Source organism: Euprymna scolopes, unplaced genomic scaffold, assembly GCF_053919585.1.
Source record: "Euprymna scolopes isolate OS-2025 unplaced genomic scaffold, ASM5391958v1 sca1, whole genome shotgun sequence".
Lineage (NCBI taxonomy): Eukaryota > Metazoa > Mollusca > Cephalopoda > Sepiida > Sepiolidae > Euprymna > Euprymna scolopes.
Window position 1 is genome coordinate 1,573,869 of NW_027633102.1, and position 5,985 is coordinate 1,579,853.

At 59.9% G+C, this 5,985-nt stretch overlaps 2 non-coding genes and 1 pseudogene across 2 annotated transcripts in view; all 3 read left to right on the forward strand.

Moving 5' to 3' along the window:
* The first annotated feature begins 667 nt into the window (after nt 1-667).
* LOC145273459 (small subunit ribosomal RNA) lies at nt 668-3,038 on the forward strand (annotated as a pseudogene).
* Nucleotides 3,039-3,436: 398 nt separating this feature from the next.
* Nucleotides 3,437-3,594, forward strand: LOC145273585 (5.8S ribosomal RNA). Its single transcript, XR_013866409.1, has one exon. It is a non-coding gene; the product is annotated as a 5.8S ribosomal RNA (ribosomal RNA).
* A 593-nt stretch (nt 3,595-4,187) lies between these two features.
* The window catches only part of LOC145273180 (large subunit ribosomal RNA), a 5,728-nt gene continuing 3,930 nt past the window's right edge, over nt 4,188-5,985 (forward strand). Inside the window, exon 1 of the ribosomal RNA XR_013866210.1 lies at nt 4,188-5,985. This exon is cut by the window's right edge and continues 3,930 nt beyond it. This is a non-coding gene — a ribosomal RNA (large subunit ribosomal RNA).

The window sequence follows — 5,985 nt, forward strand, 5'->3', positions numbered from 1 at the left end:
TTGTCGACGTTGTTGCTTGCTCTCTCGTCTCGGTCGGTTGGTACGTTGATGACGACGACGACGACGAAGACGACGACGACGACGACGAGACGGCATCGATGGCGACCACGATGACGACGACCTCGACGATTCCAGTCTGCACCTTGACCTCCGATGTCCGTGTGCACTGCCGTCGTGCTGTTTGTCGTTTGTCGTATGTATCGCTGTCAAGGGTGCCGTTGTCGATGTTGTTGTTGTCGACGCTGTCGTCTGTTCTCTCTTCTCGGCCGGCTGTGACGTGGACGTTGACGACGACGACGACGAGACGGAATCGATGGCGACCACGATGACGACGACCTCGGCGAGTTCAGTCTGCACCTTGACCCTCGATGTCCGTGTGCACTGCCGTCGTGCTGCTTGTCGTTTGTCGTATGTATCGCTGTCAAGGGTGCCGTTGTCGTTGTTGTTGTCGACGTTGGTCGCTTTCGTTCTTTGAGTCTCGGTCTCGGTCCAAGTCAGGGGAGAAACAAAAAAGAGGCCATCAGCGCGGGCAGCGCGCTTCTTCTGACGGCGAACCCCCTCGAAAAATAAATAAACACGTGCCCGTCGTTGTAGTTGTCTGTCTTATGTCGGTCGGTCGGTCGGTCGGTCTGTCGTTCTGTCGAAACAAAGTCCCAAATTCCAACGATACCTGGTTGATCCTGCCAGTAGTCATATGCTTGTCTCAAAGCTTAAGCCATGCAAGTGTAAGTTCACGCCACGCATTAGAACGGGCGAAACCGCGAATGGCTCAGGAACCGGACCTAATCCTCGGGACCGTATTCCTCCTCGGAGGCGATGGATAACTGTGGCAATTCTAGAGCTAATACATGTGACACAGGCCGCGATCGGTCGGCGCGCCGTCGTCGCCACGCCTCGCGCGCTGGCACCCGCGTCGGCCGTTCCGGGTCGCGGCGCTACATATTAGACTGAGACCGATGCGCGTCATTCCGTCCTCCCGTCGTCGGCGTTCCCGCTCGCGGGTCCGTTCGGTGGCGGGGCTCATAGGGCGGCGCGCTCCGCTTTGGTGACTCTGGATAACTCACTGGTCGATCGCACGAGCTTTCACGCCCGGCGACGGGTCTCTCGAGGGTCCGCCCTATCAACTGTCGACGGTCGGTTAAGTGCCTACCGTGGTTACTACGGGTAACGGGGAATCGGGGTTCGATTCCGGAGAGGGAGCATGCGAAACGGCTACCACATCCAAGGAAGGCAGCAGGCGCGCAAATTACCCACTCCCGGCACGGGGAGGTAGTGACGAAAAATAACGACGCGGGACTCTGTCGAGGCCCCGCGATCGGAATGAGTACACTTCAAATCCGTTAACGAGGACCAACCGGAGGGCAAGTCTGGTGCCAGCAGCCGCGGTAATTCCAGCTCCGGTAGCGTATATTAAAGTTGTTGCGGTTAAAAAGCTCGTAGTCCGAACTCGGGTTCGTGGTCGCGCAAGCGGCCCCGGGGCGGCGGCGCCATCGTCCGTCGTTGACTTTGGTCGTCCGTTCGCATTCCCGGCCCTTTCCGCCGGTGTCAACCGCTAGCATACCCGCCACGCGGTCCTGCCGGCGAGGTGGACGAGGAGGTCGTGATCGGGATCCGGGAAAAAAAAAACAAGTGGTCGTCGGTTCGGTTCCGGGAGTAGTCTAACGGGGGGGTGCTACGTGTGTGTGTTTGGGTGCGTTCATTCGCATCCCCGCACTCTGACCCCCGCGCTTCTCTCCCTCTCCCTTTCCGCGCGTTCCTCTTTTTTTTTGAACCCCCCGGTCCGCTCCGAGTCCCTGCTTCGTGTCTTGTCTGCGCGCGTGTTGCGGTCGGCGGTTTCTCCTCCAAGGGTGCTCTTAACCGAGTGTCCGCGGCGGCCGGTACGTTCACTTTGAAAAAATTAGAGTGCTCAGAGCGGGCTGTTCAAGCTTGCATACGATAAGCATGGAATGATGGAAGAGGGCCTCGTCTACGTCTGTCGGTCTCCGTCTACGGCGAGGCAATGATCGAAGGGAGCGGTCGGGGCCACTCGTATTGCGACGTTAGAGGTGAAATTCTTGGATCGTCGCAAGACGAACTGCAGCGATGGCGTGTGGCAAGCACGTTTTCCTCGATCAAGAGCGAAAGTCGGAGGTTCGAAGACGATCAGATACCGTCGTAGTTCCGACCGTAAACGATGCCGACCGGCGATCCGCCGGCGTTCGCTTCCATGACCCGGCGGGTAGCCTGCGGGAAACCAGAGTTCGGTTCCGGGGGGAGTATGGTTGCAAAGCTGAAACTTAAAGGAATTGACGGAAGGGCACCACCAGGAGTGGAGCCTGCGGCTTAATTTGACTCAACACGGGAAAACTCACCCGGTCCGGACACCGGTAGGATTGACAGATCGATAGCTCTTTCTCGATTCGGTGGGTGGTGGTGCATGGCCGTTCTTAGTTGGTGGAGCGATCCGTCTGGTTGATTCCGATAACGAACGAGACTCCGGCCTGCTAACTAGTGCGCCGATGTCAGTGATTTTTACGGCGGGCTCGGCGTCCTCCGTGGCGCTCGGGTCCGGGTCGGTTTTCTCACGCACTTCTTAGAGGGACGGGTGGCAGAAAGCCACACGAGGCGGAGCGATAACAGGTCTGTGATGCCCTTAGATGTCCGGGGCCGCACGCGCGCTACACTGGAGGTATCAGCGGGGACTTCGCCCCGGCCCGAGAGGGTTGGGAAACCTCTGAACCACCTCCCGTGATAGGGATCGGGGCCTGTAACCAACCCCGTGAACGAGGAATTCCCGGTAGGCGCGGGTCAACAGCCCGCGTCGATCACGTCCCTGCCCTTTGTACACACCGCCCGTCGCTACTACCGATCGAACGGTCCGGTGAGGTCCTCGGATCTGGCCGACGACGCCGCCGGGCAGTGCGCGACGTGTCCGTCACGACACTCGTGCATCTACGCCTCGGCGTTCGATGCCTGGAGAAGACGACCGAACCCGATCGTTTAGAGGAAGTAAAAGTCGTAACAAGGTTTCCGTAGGTGAACCTGCGGAAGGATCATTACCGTTTTCCCGTTCGAGACTGGTTTGTTGTTTTCCGGCCTACCTCCTCTGTCTGTCGGCGTCAACGCCTCGAATGCGCGCAAACAAACCTATAAAAGGCGGAGCGAGAGATAGATTTGTGGTGACGCGGAGGTTTTTAAAGCCCCAGCTCTTCTTGCTTGCTTCCGCGTCTTACCACCTGTTTGTTTTTTCGCCCACCGCAAGTGATGGCCGCTTCTTCTTTGCCTTGTCGCCGCTTTATCGTTTTTTTTGTTTTTTTGCAGCCGCTGTGCCACCGCCGCTAGCTAAAAAAACAAACTACTCGCGACATTGCAATGCCGTCACGCCTCCTCGCACAGACCTCCTCGCACACTACTAAATCTATATAAACAAAAACTAATATAAAAAAACCAAGTGCTGAACCCTGGACGGGGGATCACTCGGCTCGTCCGTCGATGAAGAGCGCGGCCAGCCGCGATAACTGATGCGAATTGCAGGACTCAGTGAACATCGACACCTCGAACGCACATTGCGGCCCCGAGATCCCTTGTCTCGGGGCCACGTCCGGTCGAGAGGCGGAACGTTACATGTCTTTCTCCGTTAACGAAACGACATCTTGCCGTCCCCGTGCCCGCCCGGTCCTCGGCACGGTGGTAACCGGGACGTCGCAGGAGCGAGTGACGAGGGGGAAGAAAAATAAAAAAAGAATTGACTCCTTTCAATGTCTTTTTTTTTTTTAAAACCCTCTCCGGCCTCCTCCTTCGTCTCCCGCTGGCAGACCGCGGAGTCTTTTCCCTTTTCGACCGCGTGAAGAAACACTGTGGAGGAGGAGCAGGAGGAGTCTGTCCGAAAGCAGCCGAAGGGAGACCAAAAAAAAAGTACCGACCTAACCGACTGCCGACGTAAGCGCCGCCTGCTCGTCTCGCTCTCTGCCTCATGAAGGTGTCTCTCAGCGACGCCTCGAGCAGCGCGACGAGCACGGCCGTCGCACCGTAAAAAGGTGGCCGCGTCGTAGGCAACGCAACGTCGGATGGGGAGGACCCACGCTTTTTTTTAATTGTTGGCTTCTTCATTTTCGGTCGGACGGGCGCTATATCGGCCAGCCGTCGTCACACGGAGGGTACCGATCGAGATTCCTCTCCTCCAAACACCACACTCTACTAAAAACCGCCGCCCTCGGCTCGGACGAGACGACCCGCTGAACTTAAGCATATCGCTAAGCGGAGGAAAAGAAACCAACCGGGATTCCCTTAGTAACGGCGAGTGAACCGGGAGAAGCCCAACGCCGAATCCCGTCGCAAGTTAAAGGCTTCGGGACGTGTGGCGCATGGGTCGAAGGCAGCCGTTCGTTTTCGTCTCGCATAGTTCGGAGTTCCCTCGATCGGGGCCGCCCGCGGCGGGTGCCAGGCCCATTCGGTGCGGACGGCGAGCGACGGCCTTCGATCCGAGAGTCGGGTTGCTTGGGAACGCAGCCCAAATCGGGTGGTAAGCTCCATCCAAGGCTAAATACCGGGACGAGTCCGATAGTCGACAAGTACCGTGAGGGAAAGTTGAAAAGAACTTTGGAGAGAGAGTTCAAGAGAACGTGAAACCGCCCAGGGGTAAACGGGTGGGACCGCTCACCGCGATCGCGGGGGGACTCAGTCCGGTGCTGCCTAGGCTCGAGCCCAAACTCGATGTGTGTTCTTGAAAGAGAGGCCGTCGCGGCACAGGTCGTCGTTCGTCGTGTCCGCGGGGGACTCGTTCCCCGCGGTTCCAGCTTTTGTGCCCGCGTCGCCGACGAAGGAGACGGGCCGCGTGGATAGCGGGAAGGGAAACGTGGTGACGACCGCGGCGTCGGTAGGTGGCTGCGTCGGTTGGCTGCGACGGAGGGGACTCGTCCTCTCGATCGCTGCTGCCGCCGGGCCCTAACCCGCCGCATCCGTCGCCGCCGCTTCTTCTTTCCTCCTGCTCCCTCCGCGCGCGACTCCGCTGCACCCGTCCCCTTCATCATCGCTCGGCGTAATCATGGCGCGGGCGCTTCGGCGCGACCTCCGCGCGGCCGGCACCGGACGCACTTCCCCTCCGGTCCGTCGTCGCGACCCGTTCCCGGCGTGCAGGTCGAACACGCGGGTTTTTTTCCGTAGGCGGCAGGCGTTTCATCACCCTGAAAACCCCCGTCTTCCCACCTTGTGAAGTCGGGGGCCACCGGCCGTCGGGCCCGCGAACGTAACTGCCCCTTTCTGCCGGGAACGGAGGAAATCTGACACGATCCGTTACACGTGGCGAGCCGGTCCGTTTTGATCCCGCCGGAAGTCGCGTGCGGGCGACGCACTCTGTGTGTCGCTCCTTAGGCGCCCCACCGTCTCGGGCGCGTGCGCGATGAGAGGCGGGATAGGACTGGCGCGGCCTCGCCGTCACGCACCTCGCCGACGTTTCGGGTTCTTGTCGGGGGCAACCCCGCCCGCGCCCGTTTCCGTTTCCGGAGAGGTCGCTCGGCGACGCTTTTTTACTCGAGCCGCCCGCCACCCCGGGTCAGCGACGTGCATCGGCAACCCACCCGACCCGTCTTGAAACACGGACCGAGGAGTCCTGGCCGTTCGCGAGTCGTAGGGGCCACCTCTGACTAACCCCGAAGGCGAAGCGAAAGCGAGAGAGCGTGTAGGAGGGCGTCGATCGGGAGAGGTGTCGTGGCAAAGTCGTCCGGGGGTCGTCGGGGGGTGTCGTCGGTCTCGTGCCGTCGTCTTCTCCTCGCCTCACCCGCCTCCGAGCCGTGCCCGATCCCGCCGGCGCGGCGTTTTCGGCCTTCCGCCGTCGCTGCTGCGGTGCCCGCAACTTTTCCTTTTTTCTCTCTTCCCGAGAGAGATAGGAGAGGGAAGGCTCGTGGCTGACGTGCGGTTGTTTTTCCCTCCTCCCCGAGAGGGGACCGGCGCATCATCCAAAAAGGGGAATTGCCGGGCGCCAGCTTCCATATCCTCCTTCCGCCCATC